Genomic DNA, 18,896 nt, shown 5'->3' on the forward strand with positions numbered 1-18,896 from the left:
TGCAAGCAGATACAGTGCTGATAGATTACAGGGGTATGTTGTGGTTGTGAGTGGTGGTTACTGGTATTCAATGTAGCTGTGCAGGTTCTGTACATACTGTTGCCAAATGTATGAGGTCCTGTGATCTGTTTCCCTTTTTATGTCTTCCAGGTGCAATGTCGCATCAGCAAAGGTCTACTTTCATAGCAGCTGAGACAAATATAATCATAGAAGCCATACTACAGAACCATGCCATAATGTTTGGCTGGAGCCAGCAACATGCGGGAGAGGACTAACCTGTGGGATGACCTTGTCCACAGGGTAAATTATGTCAGCCTGCATGCATGTACATACGAGCAGGTCCACCATCATGCAAATGACCTCATATGCCACACCTGGCAAAGGGCTGCTGCAGTGGCCAGGGACCGCACAGCCACATGTGGGGGCCCAGCCATGCAGCCTCCACTGACACCCACTGAGGAGCTCCTTGGCAGCCTTGGGACACCAATCCCAGTACAACATCAGGGTACAGACCCCCTCACATGCTGGAGGTGAGTGGCACCCAGACAATGGGCAAGGAGTGTGCAGGTAAGGCCCCAGTGGAGATTACTAGACTAGTGTAGCAGACATACGTGTATTTGTAGAGTATCTATGTTTATGTGTCAGGTCAGATTACAGTTGTGGATGGGGTTTACTAATGCACAGAAGTGCACATCTATGGTGAAGAACAGCAAATTATGTAGTATTGGGGGTTGTAATATAAATATGCAGACATGATGCATCCATCCTGTACCAATGCCACATGTGAGTCTGCTGACAATACTTCTCTCCCACAACTACCTAGGTCCATCCAGTCTGCATGTGGGATGGCAGCCTGAAACTGGTGAGTATGGAATTGTTCTGTTGTGGTTTGCCAATACCCCAGGCATGGTAAGGCCATGCAATGTACCATGCACACAACTGTCACTCATAGCCATATTGCTTTATGTACATGTTCACTTGTGGTAGGGTTAACTGCATTGCATCACAGTGGTCACCACAGGGGCCTATCTAAAGAGAATGTAGCATCCCTGTACCATACTACGCAACCTGTCAGTGGAAGACTTCTAGACAGAGGCCAACAAAATAGGGGAACAAACTGCCTAAGGTAGGGACATTTGTGAAACATTACTCTCAAACAGTGGATATAAATAGTGTACACACCCCTGTTAACATGCCAGGTGTTTGTGTTATATATGCAAACTGAGACCACAATATGTCAGTCGACACCTTTTCCAACCTGTAATGTGAGCTATGACATGAACAATTCACTTGTAAAACCAATCAGTCTGTTGGACATCAAATATGGAGTATACAAACTTTAAAATACGTTGGATCCATATGTGTGCACACCCTTCAAATAATATTTTATTGCAGCAGCTTGTGATTTACTGACAGCATTCAGTCGGCTTGGGTACACACCTGCCTTCAAGTAAAGGCACTCTGAGTAACACCAAATAACAGTCTGCTGTCCAAGTTGGATATTCATGACATTTGCTCAGTTGCCTGCAACAGCAATAACCATGGCTTGCAAACAGCTTACAAAGCAGCAAAGGGATCTCATATTTGAAAGACATCAGTCAAGAGTAGGGTACAACATTACCACAGCATTGCATATACCATGGAACACAGTGGAGACAGTTGTTAAAAGGTGGATTGAATATGGGACAACAGTGCTGTTGAAAAGAACCTGACATCTCTCCAAAAATGATGACAAGACATGTCAAAACCTGGTCAGAGAGGCTGCCAGGAGACATACAGCAACAATGAGGGGGTTGCAAGAATCTCTTGCAAGTACTGGTGTTGTATACTACATGTGAGAACACTATTCCATATTCTGCATATGTCTGGCCTATGGGGTATGGTCAGAAGATGGAAGCATATCCCCACACCAAAAAACATCCAGGGATGGATAGAATTTGCAATACAGCACATCAAGTCTCCCAAAGGCATGTGTGAAAATGTGTTATGGTGTAATGAGACTATGGCTCGACCTCACAGCCACTATACCAAAAGGTATGTGTGCTGCACAAGCAACACTCCTCTTAGCCTGAACAGCAACATCCCCATGGTGAATCACACTGGTAACAGCGGCCTGCTGTGGGGATGCTGTTCCAAAGCCAGAACTGGGCCTGTAGTCACAGTGGTGGGAATTATGAACAGTTCCAAATAGCACCCACATCAGGCCTAAATCCATCAGGCATCTGCAAGAAGGCTGAGGATGGGGAAGGGTGTCAGCCTTCATCATGACAAAGACTCGAAGCATACATCCAAAGCTATCTAAGAAAGGCTCCACTTGAACACATTCATGGTTATGGATTGGCCCAGCCAGAGCCTAGACCTACACCAGATAGACAAACCCCAGTGTGACCTGATGAGGGTTGTGCACATGAGCTGCCCTTGCAATCTGACAAAGTTGGGTGACCTTTGCATGGAAGAGTGGACAAATAATGCCAAGTCAATATGTGCCATGCTGATAGACACCTTCACAAGAAGAGTGAATGCTGTAATTCACTTACAAGGTGCTTCAACAAAGTATTATTTTAAGGGTGTGCACACTTATGCAACCACCACATAGTACATATTGCAGTCATATTTTACACATAACACATTTGTTTGTTTATCGATTGGATTGCACAGGTCATATGTCACATGAAAGGTGGGTAACATATTTGAATGCATTATTGCGGTGTCATCTCATATATTACAAGAACATGGTATGTTAACAGGGTTGTGTACACTTATCATATCCACTGTAAGCTTAGAACATTGCTGATGTAACAGGAATTGTGTGACCATACATTTACTGCTGGTTTGGATGTCTAAAACTCAAATGTATGTCATTAATCAGTGACGTCACTCCTCAGATCATCCCAGTTATGTATCAGACAAAGATAGCGGTTATGAGAAACAGAGCAAACATATGAGCCAGGCATCTACACATCCTGCAAGGATCTGTACAGTTGTGAGGTATGTTCTGTAGTACTTGCCACTGTGCTATACAAGTGAACAGCAATGATGTGTACATGGGTGCAGTCTGTGCTGGGGAAGGGCCATCACCTACTAACACTAATCACATATCCCAGAGCTCTATATTGTTAGTTACATATAGTAAAACTGGCTACAATGCTTGATGTTGATGGCCATGTATCATGCATGTCACCAGTTGGGTAATGTGTGGTCTGTGTAACAGATTTGTGCCACCTCACCTGTAAGTGTGTGTGTGTGTGTGTGTGTGTGTGTGTGTGTGTGTGTGTGTGTGTGTGTGTGTGTGTGTGTGTGTGTGTACCAGCCAACCTCAAAGTACAGGTATTAATGTACATATGTTGTCTTCCCCTCACAGGTGGCAATGGGATTTGGGGTCCCTCCTACTTGTAAACTGACGTCATTATCTCTGCAGACTCTGACGATGATAGGAATATTGAGGTACAGGTTGGGTTGTTGGGGTCTGAATCTGTGCCATTGGCTGGCATCCCACTCTTGTCCACACCATCCCAGCACACAGTGACAATGTCCATACATACCCCATCACCAGTGGCCACAGATGATGGACAGTTGGCAGGTGGTGGCATTGAACAGGCTAGTGTGGTGACTATGGTAGGTGTGAGTGTAGACACTGGCCATAGCCAGAGTGCAGACGAGGTCCTACACAGGTGGATGGGCAGCGGTGCTCACAGGAGGACCACTGCTCATCAATCCACTGTAGCAAGTGCTACAGCAGGAGTCACCAGATGCATGTTTTGGGCTGTCATGGATGCACAGGCATGTAGTAAATGCCACACCAGACAAATACTCAGGGTGGTGGACGCAACTCTTCCTGATTTATGTTGTGACATACATGACCTTGCTGAGGCCACACATCAAAATACTGAGGTCATGAATAGATGGAAGGGTGAGACAATGGCAATCTTTGACCATGGCATGTTTGTGCTACAGCATGTGGTGATGGGCATATACCATGAGGAAGTAGGTCAGCACCAACATCAGCTGAGAGTATATGGGGCCATGCACCTTCACACTCCCATAGTGGCAGTGACACCAGCACTATTAAAGGGGGGGTTACTGTCCACATCACACCAGAGTAGGCCATGGGGACGTGGTCCTGTCCAGTTGCATCAGAGGCACAGATCCAGCAGACAGCAGTCACCATCAGGAAGCAGTACTGCATCAGTCTTGGGCCTGATGGTGCCAGTGATACCCCTGGCAGGACCAGTTTCCATGTCTGTGGCTGGAGATGGTGAACTGGACAACCTGCCATGTACAGTCCACACCTATCCAATGTACCCCTGCATAGGGCAGCCACATGTCATGACTGTGTGCATACATATACACACACATCTGTATCACTGGCAGGTCACCTCCAGAAACACACAGCACCTCTGCACAGCCCATCTATTAGATACCCACACACATGATTTTAACAATATGGCTCAGCCTAGGCCTCTGGCAAACCCACACCACACCCTGTGCATATGATGATACCTGTGACACATCCTTGTCATCCATACCATCAATGCAGGGACCTTCTAATATGGGTCTGATGCACAGGGTGAATATAGTACAGTGCAGTTATGTAATACTATGTAAGTGGCTGTCTGCTTGCATTTGTTATGGGTACACATACAGGTGTATGTACCGTATTAGCCAGGATGCATTATTGCTATTAGTACCACTGACTGAATGTAGTCTGACATGCTGTATTCTGTTTGTGTTCCAGGTGTCTGTGTGTCTGCAGGCTGTGGCCTTGCAGACATTCCCAAGAGGGAGTATGGTAGACTGGGAATACACTGACCATGTCATAGGCAAGGTATAGCTTTATATGTACATGTACCAGGTGTGTATGCATGCAACAGTATGTGAGGGACACTGTTGTCAGACAGTGTGACCTTGCATACATACCCCTTGTCACAGACAGGTAGCCTTCAGACATGTCAGCTCAGTGTTGTGTAGTACCACAGGCTCATACATACAGAACAGGTTATTGCAGTAATGTCAGCAGGTCCCTCTCAAGCATAGCCATTACATTAACTGCAACAAATTCACCTGTCAACACCTGTTGGCTCTGGCATTTCTTTCCCATACACTCAACCCTGATGCAGTTGATGAGGGCATGCATGATACTGTGTATGACAGGTTTGTGGTATGTATTCCTGAGTTCACCGGATGGAACAGGGAGACAAAATGGTATATATTTTGCATACACACAGTAAGGACTGACACAGGGGATGTGCACACAGTAACATAAACACAGTTGGCAATAGACAGATTAGTAAACCTACATTTCCACCTTGATGTACTGTACTACGTACATACACATGACATGCCCCATATAGATTATATGCATGGGACATAACACACTATCTCTTACAACATATAATGTTCTGAATGCCTTCATGGATGGTGAGATAACCCACCAAAATAGGATGTGGAGTCATGTATTGATCCTACAAGCCTGGACAAGTGACAGTGTAGCAGAAGTTGTATCAGCATGATGTTTCAGTCATGTATGATGCCTGATGCTGGCATGTGTGTCACTACACTCACTGTGGCTCATTTGGTAACAATATCACACACATGGGCATTGCTAAGGGACACAGACCACATATAGGTTGCAAGCATCTGGATATTTCATAGACATCTGTACAGAGGACTGGTATGGGGTGCACAATGGTTTAACATGCTGCATGTGAGCCAGATGTCGTTACCATGCTATATAAAGTAATGCCATTGGGAGGTGGTAAGCAGTATGGATAGTACACAAATCAAAATGGCATCAGCCAAACAGGATAGGATCTTCACCCAAAGACACACACACAGTTGCAAATATTGAGAGTACCTATCTAGTAATTTCTACTATAGTGTTACACAGTTATCAGATTCACCATGGAGCTTACATGATTTCACCTACTCCCAAGGCACTTCTAAGGTGAATGACATCAGCAGGCCTAGCAAAGTAGGGTGATGGGAAGTTTACAGGATGGTACACAACTCAAAATGGTATAACCCACACAAATACTTGCTAGTAGTGAGATTTGAACCCGTCCCTATCTAGTTATTTCTACTATAGTATTGTGTAGTTATCAGATGTGCCACAGAGCTTACATGATTTCACCTCCTCCCAAGGTACTTCTAAGGTGAATGACATCAGCAGGCCTAGTAAATTAGGGTGATGGGAAGTTTACAGGATGGTACACAACTCAAAATGGTATAACCCACACAATATGTGATTCTCACACAGTTACCAGTAGTGAAATTAGAACCCCTACTTATCTAGTTATTTCTAATATAGTGTTATGCAGTTATCAGGTGCACCATGGAGCTTACATGATTTCACCTGGTCCCAAAGTACTTCTAAGGTGAATGACAGCAGGCCTAGTAAAGTAGGGTGATGGGAAGTTTCTAGGGTGGTGCACAACTCAAAATGGTATAACCCATACGGTATATGACACACACACACACACACACACACACACACACACACACACACACACACACACACACACACACACACACACACACACACCAGTATTGAGATTAGAACCCTTACCTTTCTAATTATTTGTACTATAGTGTTATGAAGTTATAACATGTGCTACAGAGCTTACTGGGCTGATAACTGGCCAAAGGTGCTGATAAATGCACAGCTGAGGTAAACTGTTACAGGTGCCAGAAAGTCTGCCTTCAGTTTTTCCCTTAGATCTTGCTAGTTCTTTCTCTCCTGCACTTCAAATAGCTTTGAACAGTTTTTTTATCAGTTATTGTAGCACACCTGAGAGCCATCAGCAGTAGCTGTTTCTCCCAGAATTAGCTCCAATACTTAGTAGTTATGACCACCTCTCCTGCTTGATTAAAAGTGCAGTTCTCTGTGCTTTTTACCCATTAACCTGGTGCACTTTAGCATTCTAAGGCACTGTTGCAACTGCCTCATGTACACAGACAACCCCCTCCTCTAAACTCCCAACACTCAGACTTGTGAGAGATACCTCTATATCACCGACCTGGAAGATATGCATTCTCCAGCAAAGACTGGACTAGCTGATTAAGAGGAGAAAGATTAACACCTGCAATACACCACATGGAACACATACCCCCCAGAACACCCACTATCACAGCTCTAACATACAAACAATAACCACACACCCACCTTCACAAAGGCACAAGACAGACACCCACTTGACCACAACAACACAGCACAAACCACAGGACACATATCTCACCTACACAGTGTGCCCCTCAACCTAAGCCCCAAAGGCTAACCACCTTTCCTGATGCAGTAATCATAGGTGACTCAATAGTGAGGCACACTAGGCTGAACATGGAGGAGGTAACAGTCAGCTATCAGGTGCCAGAATCTAACACATAACACACCCAGTCAGGTCACGTCACAACTACAAGTATCACTCTGTCATTGTCCATGTGTATGTGAATGACCTGAGATGCACCTCCATGGACTATATGAAAAGAGACATGGTGGAGCTCTCAGATTATGTGGGCCAATCAGGTATGATAGTAGCCCTGAGCAGTATACTACTGTCACCCAGAATGATACTGCAGTACAAACAACAAATTATTGACTTCAACAATTGGCTTAAGTGTCTGGTGTCACTCTCATGGGATCCAGTATCTGCCTGCTTGGGATGACATGATTGACAGACTGTGATGGCTTGCCAGAGATGGTCTGCATCTGTCACCCCTGGGTTTCCGGCTACTGGCTAAGTGTCTTGCGGCCCCTATAGTGCCTTTTTAGGCAGTGTTCCAAATCAAATTACCACCATAACAGCTATACATATATGCAATCTGAGGGTCATGCTGCTCAACACCAGACATCTATATCTCGAAATGCAGCCACTCAAAGCACTCCTCAAAATGGAGAACTTTGACATTTGTGCTGTAACGGAGACCTGGTTTACAGCAGCAGACAGCACCCCTGCACTACCAGCCTATAACTCATTCTACACCTGTCAGCCCCAAAACATGGACCACAGCTACAAAGGCAATGGTGTCTCCATATTAATAATGGATATGCACACATCCAGAGTAGTATCCCAGCATAATGCATCTGAGATACGTCAGGTACAACTGACATTGGGTAATAGTGCAATCCAGGTCATAGCCTGCTATAGGTCCACATCCATGTCCCTAGACTCTCAATCCACATTCCTCAACACACTGGAATCTATCAAGGTCCAAACCAAAACTCATACTAGAAGACTTCAACTACCCCTCCATCAACTGGGTAAGATACTGAAGCACGAATACAGTGGCCCACCGCTTCCTGGAATTCATCAGTTCCAATGCCCTGGACCAGCTCATTCTGACACCCAGTACAGGAAGCAACATCCTTGACCTATGTTGATTACTAACATATGGGACCATCGCTTGACAATAGTAGTCAACCACTACTTGGTCAGATCCAACATAGTGTAATCACCATGGAAGTCCACATCTCACCCACACACCCCACAAAGGTAACCACCTTGAAGAACTTCTCCAAAGCTGACTTTGGACTCATAAGAACAGAGGTGGCTAACTTCACAGCACCCATGCCAATGGAAAATACCTGCATGACTTGCCGAATTATACACAAACTCACTGTACAAACATGTACATCAATGCATGGAACTAGCCATACCCAACAGAACCATGACACTCTCCTGCAAACAGTGGAGGCTAATTTGGTGGTCCCCTGCCATTAATAACCTGTACAACAGAAGGAAGAAACTGTTTCAGAAAAAGGTGGAGTCCCAAGAGTGATAAAACGCCCTTATTAGCCTCAACACCAACTTGAGATCCCTCATGAAATTATCTAAAGCCACCTATGACAGCAGGATTACAGCAGACACTGATAATAATCACAAATCTTTTGATAGTTATATCAAGAACCTCCACACCAATACCCAGAAGTACTCTGAGTTATTGCACAATGCTACCTCCTATACTGAGCCAACAGGTATTGTCAACAGTCATGCCAACACATTCAGTGCCAGTTCTACCCCTCCCCCACCAGAGGAACAATCAGAATGCCAGAAGAATGCCAGGCACCCAGGATTACTGCTGCCCATGTTACACCTGCATTGTCCATGGACAAGAATACACTTCCATGAGACCCCATATTATCCCTGGCTGTATTTTACATGAACTATAAAGATACCTGGCACCACATCTGTGTGCTCTGTTCAGTCACAGCCTCACCTTAGGCCCTTCCAAATGGTGCACTGCTACAGTCATCCCTCTCCATAAAGATGTGGCAACTACTGACCCTGGGAATTATCAGTCCAGTAGCCTGACGAGTCTGATATGTACAGCTATGGAGCGCATCATCAGGGACCTGATCGACAAATATATAGGTAATCTCCTAACTCTGGACCCCACACATTTTGACTTTGTGAAAGGGGGATCATGCCTGTTCAACCTGGTTGACTTCTTTGAGTCAGTCACCAGGGCTGTATATGACAGTAAGGCTCTGCATATAGCCTACATCAATCTGGCCAAGGCTCTTAACATCATTACTCAGTCAGGAATTATGGATGGACCCACCAAACTAGGCATCAACCCGTATATCACTGGGGGGGGGTCTGAATTGGCTCAGAGATAGAACACACAGTGTGAAAGTAGTGAGCTCCAATTCAGACTGCCATCCAGTCATGAGTGAAGTCCCACACGGATCAGTCCTGGTTACACTCCTGTTCAGCATCTACTTCTCAGGAGTCCAAGCCAACACAAAGGAACTCTGTCTGACCAAGTTTACAGGCAACTGCAAGCTGGGAGCCATCATTACCTCCACAGGTGATGCAGACATCCTACAGACTGGTGTGGAAACCATGGCCTGAAGCTTAACACCACAAAATGCATCATCAGCCCCTTTGGTAAAATCTCAGTTCCCACTAAGTACCACATTGATGGGAGCCCAATGCACACTGTAGGCGTGTAAGAGATTTGGGGACACAGGTTGACAGCAACCTCTCCTTTAACCACTACATTGCCACTGTGGTCAGGAAATCCTTCTATGTGGCACATATCATTACCAAGGGTTTTGCATCCAGGAAGAAAGAGGTCATCGTCTCTTTGTACTCTTCCCTCTTTACATCAATCACCAAGTATAATGGCCCATTTGGCATGTACCTCACTAGACACCTGCAACAGCTGCAGAGGCCACAGAAGTACCTCACAATGAAAATTCTAGGCATTAAACACATGTCCTACACAGACAGACTCAAAAGACTCCAGCTAGTCTCTGTCCCATATCACCTACTTAGAGGCAATCTCTGCTTGACTTGCAAAGCCATGTCTGACCCAACTCTTTTACAAATGCTACATCTAAAGACATCCTAATCTCTCTGCACCACACACTGCAGGGACCTCAACCTCATTACCGCAATCAACACAACATACAGGTTTCAAACCCAGAGACTACACATTCCCTGGAATAGACTTCCCATACATGTCAAGCAAAGTACCTAGATAACCCTGTTCCAGGGTGATCTTGATGAGTGGATGGGTAATAGAAAGTTCACCCCAGGGATCACTCCAGTGGCTCTACTTGATTGGGTCACTGGGAACTAACATCAGGTGGCACAATAGCAGGGCACTTCTATGGGCTAGGCTTGTAATGGCTCCAGGGCCATAAGCCTAGTAGGTTCATAAGTTCATAGGTAAGTACTAGGCTATCTGCCTGAAGGCATTTTAAAGCCTAGCCGGAATGTGTTGGCTTTTGCTGCCCCCTTAGATTAGTTCCCTGTGCTTCTGTCTAGCAGAGCCATTGAAGTGATCCCTGGGGTAAACTTTCTGTTTCCCATCCACTCGTCAAGGTTTCCCTTGAAATTAGTTAATGAGGAGCTCTGCCTAATGTAGATTGGAATCTTGTTCCAGAACATGGGAAGTCTCTGGGACATGAATCTATCCCTCCAGTGTGTCCTATTTATTGTTGTGGTGAGTACACACCTGTGAACCTATAAGGGGAGTGACATTGGCATGACTGATAAATTAGGCTGGTAGGTGGGTAATTTATCAAAATACTTCTTTCTACAAACATACACACTTACACACACATACATTTGCAAAAATCTGAGAGTAGAACCCCTGCCTATCTAGTTGTTTGTACTATAGTGTTACACAATTATCGCATGCAGTACAGAGCTTACTGTCTGACAACTGGCCAAAGGTGCCAATAAGGGGAATGACATCAGCAGGACTGATAAAGTGGGGCACTGGGAAGTGTTGTGGGTGGGAATGACCTAAAACTGTTTTACCTACAAACACACACACCCCACTCTCACATACACAGCTGTCTCTCTCACACACACACACACACACACACACACACACACACACACACACACACACACACACACAGTCTCCAGTATTGAGATTAGAACCCCTACCTATCTAGTTATTTATACTATAGTGTTATGCAGTTATCACATACACTACAGAGTTTATAGGGGTGATTGGTATCCAATGGTACTTCTAAGGTGAATGAAAGCAGCAGATCTATTGAAGTAGGTCAATGTGAAGTGCACTGAGTGGGAAGAGTCTCGTAATACTTGGACCTATGGAGACACACACACATATTGTGTTACAACACCTACACAGTTAGGTGCAGTGTGACACTTATAAGAATTTTGTGATTCAGTACAAGGCCCCTCATTAACATACTCCACTGCCTTAATCCATAGTTACTGCACTACACAAGAGCCTCCCCCTTAGTAACCACTGTTCCCTGCCATTGCTTTGATTCTGCTTGCCATTGAGTATAATCGCAAAATGCAGGTTTCCCTTAAAATTGACTTTTCACATTAATTTTCTTATTTTCTCCATGATCCTGTTTGTGCGCTGCTGCCTTATGCTTAAACATCCAAGATCGACCAAAAAAAAATAATTTATTTTTATAAATATTTAACAGTTTTACATTTGGCTAGTAGCCGAATACATTTCTGCACTTACACTGTTCCTGCACGGTTGCCTACCTGCTTCCTGGATCACTATTTTACCTTATTTACATGGCTTTTACCAGCAAATGAGGTATTTAGCATCCTGCATGGGCTTCCATGCAGGACAGTACCGGCTCACTCATGCACTTCAATGCAGTGTGTTACTGGATCACATGGCAGCCATATTCCATGCAGGAGCAGCTACACTGTTCCTGCACAGAGATTTTCTGTTTGTGAATCTGGCTGAATGACTTTGGACCAATAAAGGTGCTGCATATTCTGTCCAAAATGCTATATCTTTGTTTTGTGGCAATGTATACAAAAAACTTGCATTTACACTGATGGTAAATGAGGAGGAAAATGGAAAGTATTTGCATTCTGACTGCAATTTATTTGGTCTTCTAAGCATGCCTGGAATGTAGTGAAATACTGCAATAGTTTTCTTAATGTTCTTTTGCAGTGAGGCTAAGAATGATGAGCTGTATCTGTATGTTTGGGAATATGTTCTATGATTTAAAAATAAATACCCTAATTCATAAGAAACCCAATAAAATAGAACAATGCAGGTGGTAGTATTGCTAAATATCATTTTAAACAAACTTTGTGGATTAGCAGAAAGACTCAAGTCTTATTTTTACACAAGAAATCATATTAAATTTGCATACATCTAAGTTCGGAAACTAAATCTGGGGCTATGATAATGGAAATATGTTACAGCAAATTTTGAGAGACAGGACTGTAAATAAAATAAATGCTCTAAAACCAAAACGGTTGCTAAAACAAAATAGCAAACACCATATTAATTTCATACATATGTTTTGTAACTGCATGTGTGCACATTCATTTATAGAAAATAAACCATTACAGATGTTATGACAATAGGAAGTACTGCCAGCCATGCCAGGAGAAATAGGACAGTAGATATGTAACATATGCCAGCACAGCTAGCTGGAATTTTGTAAAGAATTATATGCCATTTGTATATCAAACTGATTTGTACAGATGCTTGTGTTTAAAACTGTATTTGTAAAGTTGCTTGTGTTATAATGTATCAACAGTGTGCCCTTCTGGAAAGAAAATAAATGTACAAACATTATTCCAACTGAATTAAATGTATGTGTTTCAAAAGAGGATACTGGCAGAGCAGAGGTTAATAGCAATCCAGCTGTAACAAACTTCAAAATATATCTGAAATTAAATTACTGTATGGGTTAACCCATAAAGATGTTATCCATGACTTTTAAATGAAGTCAGAGGTGCAATGTCTGTGCTACAGAATACGTTGTAGCTCCTGTAGGGAGAGTGGAATGGTTTTATGGTTTCATGACTTTCAGGAAGTCTGAGTAAAGCTCTGTCTGTGTGTATGGTAACACATAGGTGCTGAAATCCTGTCAGCTTCTAGTGTTGGTGATAGCATGGGAAATGGAGTCAAATGACCAGATGTGTGTGTGATGTTATTCTGTAAGTCAAAAATAATATTTATATATTAGTAGGTGTTTGCTCTCAGCATTCTGTATTCTGTCTTGGATCTGACAATAAGGAGAACTCAGTCAAACCATCTTGCCTTCAGTAAGTAACTTAACTAGGGAACAGTAATTATTTTAGTCAATAAGGAATAGATAGTGAAACTAGCTAAATATTGCTTTTATATAACTGTATGAAACTTTCCATCACTGTTATTTTTAATATTCCGCATGACTGAAACCACAGTGTTTACTGTAAATAGATATTTGATATTTTCTTGTTTTTTTATTATTTAATATTAAATATATTTAAACTTTTCATTGTGAATGGTCCTTTTTAGAAAATATTTAAGCTTTGGGAATATTTAGACATATTTATTTGGAGATAACTCTGACCACTCCTGAAAGCCTTACTGTTTGGTCAACATAACTATTTGTATTAGTATTAACTTCAGCATAATTGGATACCCTTTTAAGAGCCTTATAGTAACTGACTGGTGGCAATGAATCTACCTTATTGTCTGGGCAAAATTGGTAGAGCAGGTAATTTTTGCCACAGTGTGTGTGTGTGTGTGTGTGTGTGTGTGTGTGTGTGTGTGTGTGTGTGTGTGTGTGTGTGTGTGTGTGTGTGTGTATGTATGTGAAAATTAAATCTCAAAGGCTGTGTTTGTGTGTGTGTGTGTGTGTGTGTGTGTGTGTGTGTGTGTGTGCGTGTGTGTGTGTGTGTGTGTGTGTGTGTGTGTGTCTGTGTGTGCGTTTGTGTGTGCCAGCTACTTGGGACAGGACATGAAGCACTGGTTTCACAATTCCAGTGGGGAGCCTTATAGGGAACCTGAAGAGAGACAGATAGAGACACCGAAACTCTGGGTTGAGTGTATGTGTGCCCTGTGTTCTCTTAATGGAAACTGTGCTTGCTGTAGAGAGGTCTGCATCTGGAAATACTGAGTATATCAATTTGTAACTCCAAGTGAACATCCCTCTCCAGTGTCAGTGGTGAGGATTCAGCATTCTTGATTACTGGCCCAGAGTGGGGGAACTCACCGATTTTCTTATTACATGTGTTTTATTTTTTAACGGTTCTCATTCATTCTAACATTACACAAAGTAAGTCCTGCTTTCCCTGAAATTTCACTCTTCCTCTTACTGAACATAATTCTGCATGTGTTGTTCCATTAATTTCTATATAGTTTGTCCCTTCCTTTTTCTACAGTTCCCACCTCCAATTCCTTTACCACATTTAGAGCATTCAATACTTCATTTTCTGCTACTTACTTATTTTAGCAGCTAATAGCATTAAACACAGCAAGGCCTTACAGTTTCTAGCCAATTCAGTTTCTATATCCCATCTCAAAAGAATAATGTCATTTGTGACGTTGCATGTTCGATTCTCAGTTAGAGCGTCTTCTGTGTGTCAACATGCGTGAATGGGCGTTCCTTCGTTGAAGGTTGTGAGTTAGGCCTGTCAAGCCAGCATGTAAAAATCTACTGCCAATCATTAGCGGACTGGAGTTCCGCTGTGGCGACCCCTAACTGGGAAAAGCCGAAAGACAGTTACAATAATTTGCTCCCCAACATTTCTGAGAAAATACCCTACATGGTATTTTTAAATTCTTCTAACTCATTTAATTCCTAAAATCATATTTCCAATTGCTCTGTCCTTCCCATAACACCTCCAGCATTTGCTATTATCTAGCTGAGGATAAATTCTCTGAAGTTTCCTCAGGGTATAATAAATGCCTATGTAAACACTACCATGCAGAAATCCTAAACATTCTAGACTTTGTTGCATACTTCAGAATCATACAAACATACTGTTCCTTCATATATTTCCTTTCTGTTCTGACCTCCCAGCCTTTCCATCCTTTTCTAAACTCTTTTGAACGATTCTTATAGTTATCAGGCATTATTTTATACTCCCTGTTAATTATCACTTTTTTTAGAAGCAGCATCTATTCTAGACTGAAGTAAAAACTCATTAGAGCTGGCCTTTCACTTAACACTTTCCTGTCCCTTTCTCCTTGCTTCTAGTTATGTTTTCAATCCCTGGTAGGGAGGGGTGCTTTCAATCTACAGTTTAAACATCTATTTGGCTTCATCCCACTTTATTACCTTTCCCTCCCTGTCTATTTGTTCCCAATACCTTGGCTTATTTTCTAATTTTCTCCAGTAAATTCTATCCCCCTCTTGAAGTTTTTATGCCCCTACTTCCAATCATCCCTATTGGCAAAATATTCTTTGCCATGCTGACATCTTCTTAAAATTCTTTCTGATACTATATAAATATAATATACTTAAAGGTTATTATTATTTTTTTTCTTAAAGACCTGTATACAAAATCCTTTTCTCTTCTTATTTTTGAACTCCCCCATCAACATTATTTCCATGTTGATTTATAAGCTTCTGCTTGTGATGTGTATCAGTCTTACTGAGTAGCTCAAAGCAACCCCTCAAATCTACTAATCTAAACCATATTGTTCTATAGGGAAAACCAGCTTATCTCACTTAACTCTTAACCTGTTTCTCTCCTGAAGAAATTCTTTGTTTATTTATTAATTATGGTCCACAACTTTACTACAATTTGCTAATGTGTTTGCTCATTATTCAGATGACAGAGAATCAGTGCTTTTATGCAGTGTTCCATGTTGCAGTGTAGGAACTGTGACACCAAGCAGAATGCCTAATGGATGCGAGAATCCATTTAGGTGTATGTATTCTGCATTGTTGTCTGCTGAGAAAGGCAATGGATACTTGACTAGCAAGGATCAACCCTAATATCTGGATTTCAGAGGTTTCATAAATATTTGCATTATTATGTTTTTTACCATCTGCATCAATCACAAACTACTGGTTGCTTTATTTAACATAAATAAATTACTCCTCAAATGGGTCCAGAAACAATACTGTAATATATATGTAGTATATATGTAATATTCTAGTACACTATTAAGAACACAATATGACAAATACGTATATAAATGTCATATGACTTTTTTCTGCATCATATCTGTGCCACATTAGTACAAAAGCTACACACACCTGTTCAGCTGTCTTTTGTGTCATTGTTTAATACTTGCTATAGGCTAGGAATGTTATAGAAAGGAATATAAATATATAATATGGTGTCAGAATGGTTGCAAAGTGAAGACTGATCCCAACTCAAGTGTGAGTTGTCACTGGGTTGGATTCAGTTATTTCTCCAGTTTCCATACAGTGAAATAATGTGTTTCCAGTAATACAGAGCCACAATAAGAAATTATGACAAGCAAATGACAAAAATAATAAAAATTAAAAAAATAAAGGGACAAGATGAGTAATTACACAAAAGAGGTATTCCAGATGTTTTTCAGTCAATGTACCATTATATAATTTGAGACAGCAACAAACTAGGAGGTTTCAATAAGGAATGACAAAAGCCACAATATTACACATTAAAATAGCAGAATCATCAACATGGTAGCTCTTCCAAAACTAAATCTAGCAATATCTTTAATTCAACTGGGGAGTCTAGCAGAACACTGGAAGCAATGGCTGCAAAAAAATTGCTTGGTTTTGTTCTGCAATACACATATAAAAAAAAATAAATAAACAGAGGGGGAATTCAAGATGGTGGACATATGGTGAACACTCTATCCTGATAGCTCTTTCTCCTTCAAGTTAAACTTACAAAAATAGCCATACTATAATTAGATATAAACATCTTCTCAAGCAAGACTAAACTTGGCGAGAATAAAATAGTCTTCAGTGAATGTGAAATAAAGCATAGCATGCAGATAAAGATCTGTAAACGTTTAAGTGAGTAAAGTCTAACGTTCCACATATACGAGGCCTGTAAAACTCCAGTTAAGATAACAGAGGAAAATAAACTGAGATCGGCAAAATGTCAAAGGAAAATGAAAATATGGATCTGCAAACAACCAAAACTAAACTATCCCAAATAACTTCTCCTGAAAAAAGAAACATTAGTTAAAAGACAGAGGACCACAAAGCAGCAAGAAAGCCTTAAACAGGCTGCAAAATAAAAAACAGAGCAAAGCTATGACATGGATGACCTGAAAACAGCACTGCTGCTATTACAAATGGCTATTCAGAGCTTATTGCTGCAGTTAACAAACTTTGGTAATAAGATAGAACAAATCACTTTGGGTTTGGATGAAACAGAAACCAGAACAATAAACAATGAATTTAAAATCAAACAATGCCAGGATGCCCTAGAAAAAGGATAAAGCCATAAAGGATCTACAAGAAAAAATCACAGATTTAGAAGCTAGAAGCCATAAAAACAGTTTGCTGATCATAGGCATACCTGAAAAATATGAACATGCTCAGTTAATAAGTATGGTATGACAAATCTTAAGTATACATCTAGAAAATGAAACAATAGCAGCATCCATATCAAGAGGGAGAGCGCACTGAGCTTTATGCAAATCACAAGTCATAGACAAACCCAGACAAGTCTATGTAAAATTCTTAAACTTCCAGGACATTCAAAAAATACTAATGCAAGCTAAACAAAAAAGAAATATTCAGTGGAATGGCTATAATTTCGTTTGCACAAGACTTGCATCTACAAATTAAACTAAACAAACAATTCTCCTCTTTTTTGTACACATTTAATTGAGATACAGAGAATCAACTTTCATCAAGCTTTTGGGGAAATCCCCAAACTTGGTAATTGAAATTATCAAAATGAATCCAGAAAATTTTCTGTCAAATAAATGCACCTTTAAATAAGAAGAAAAATAATTAAAAATATTTTTGTGGTGTGAGGAAATGGATAGTTCTCATTCAGACCTTCTAAATAGATCTGGATGTTATTAGAAAAGAATCCTTAAGCTGCATCGAAAACAGAAACATAGTAATGTTAATTTAATTATGAATACAAGTGGCTGACTGTCATATACTCATTGTGTAACAGTTAAACTAAATGCCTTTTCAAATAACTTTGAATATTTATGCCATGCAAATAATATCAGAAACTCTGCATATCATTCTCAGAAAGACTACTTAAGAACCAGCATGGTTGCAGACATCTAAGTATATAAGGTCCATATAAATGGACATAAGTTTTAAGACTGGGAAAAAGGTGTGAGATGAAAGATCTGAACAAGTGAAAGGACCAAACAGAAAGTAAGATTTATGTAGAAACATTATTCCACGCACAGACTACAATAAAGAATTACCTGAAGTATGACATTTTATAGCCCCTACTTTCTACCTTGGAAAAAGAATGTAAACACTCTAGACACTCCATACTGGAATTATGGTCTGTAACAACTTAGTTTTGCCTGAATTCTAATATCCAATTAGTCATGTTATGATGGACTGATATTTGCAACATTGTTTGACAGTTATTGGTAAATTATTTTCTCTTCCATTGATATGTGAAGTAACTCATATATATGAATGTTAAGCTGTTACGTTTCTAACATTCAGAATAAGTGCAGCTTCAAATATGTAATTTAACAGTATGAATGAGGGAATGTTT

Source organism: Protopterus annectens, chromosome 1.part0, assembly GCF_019279795.1.
Source record: "Protopterus annectens isolate FY-2018-M chromosome 1.part0, PAN1.0, whole genome shotgun sequence".
Lineage (NCBI taxonomy): Eukaryota > Metazoa > Chordata > Ceratodontiformes > Protopteridae > Protopterus > Protopterus annectens.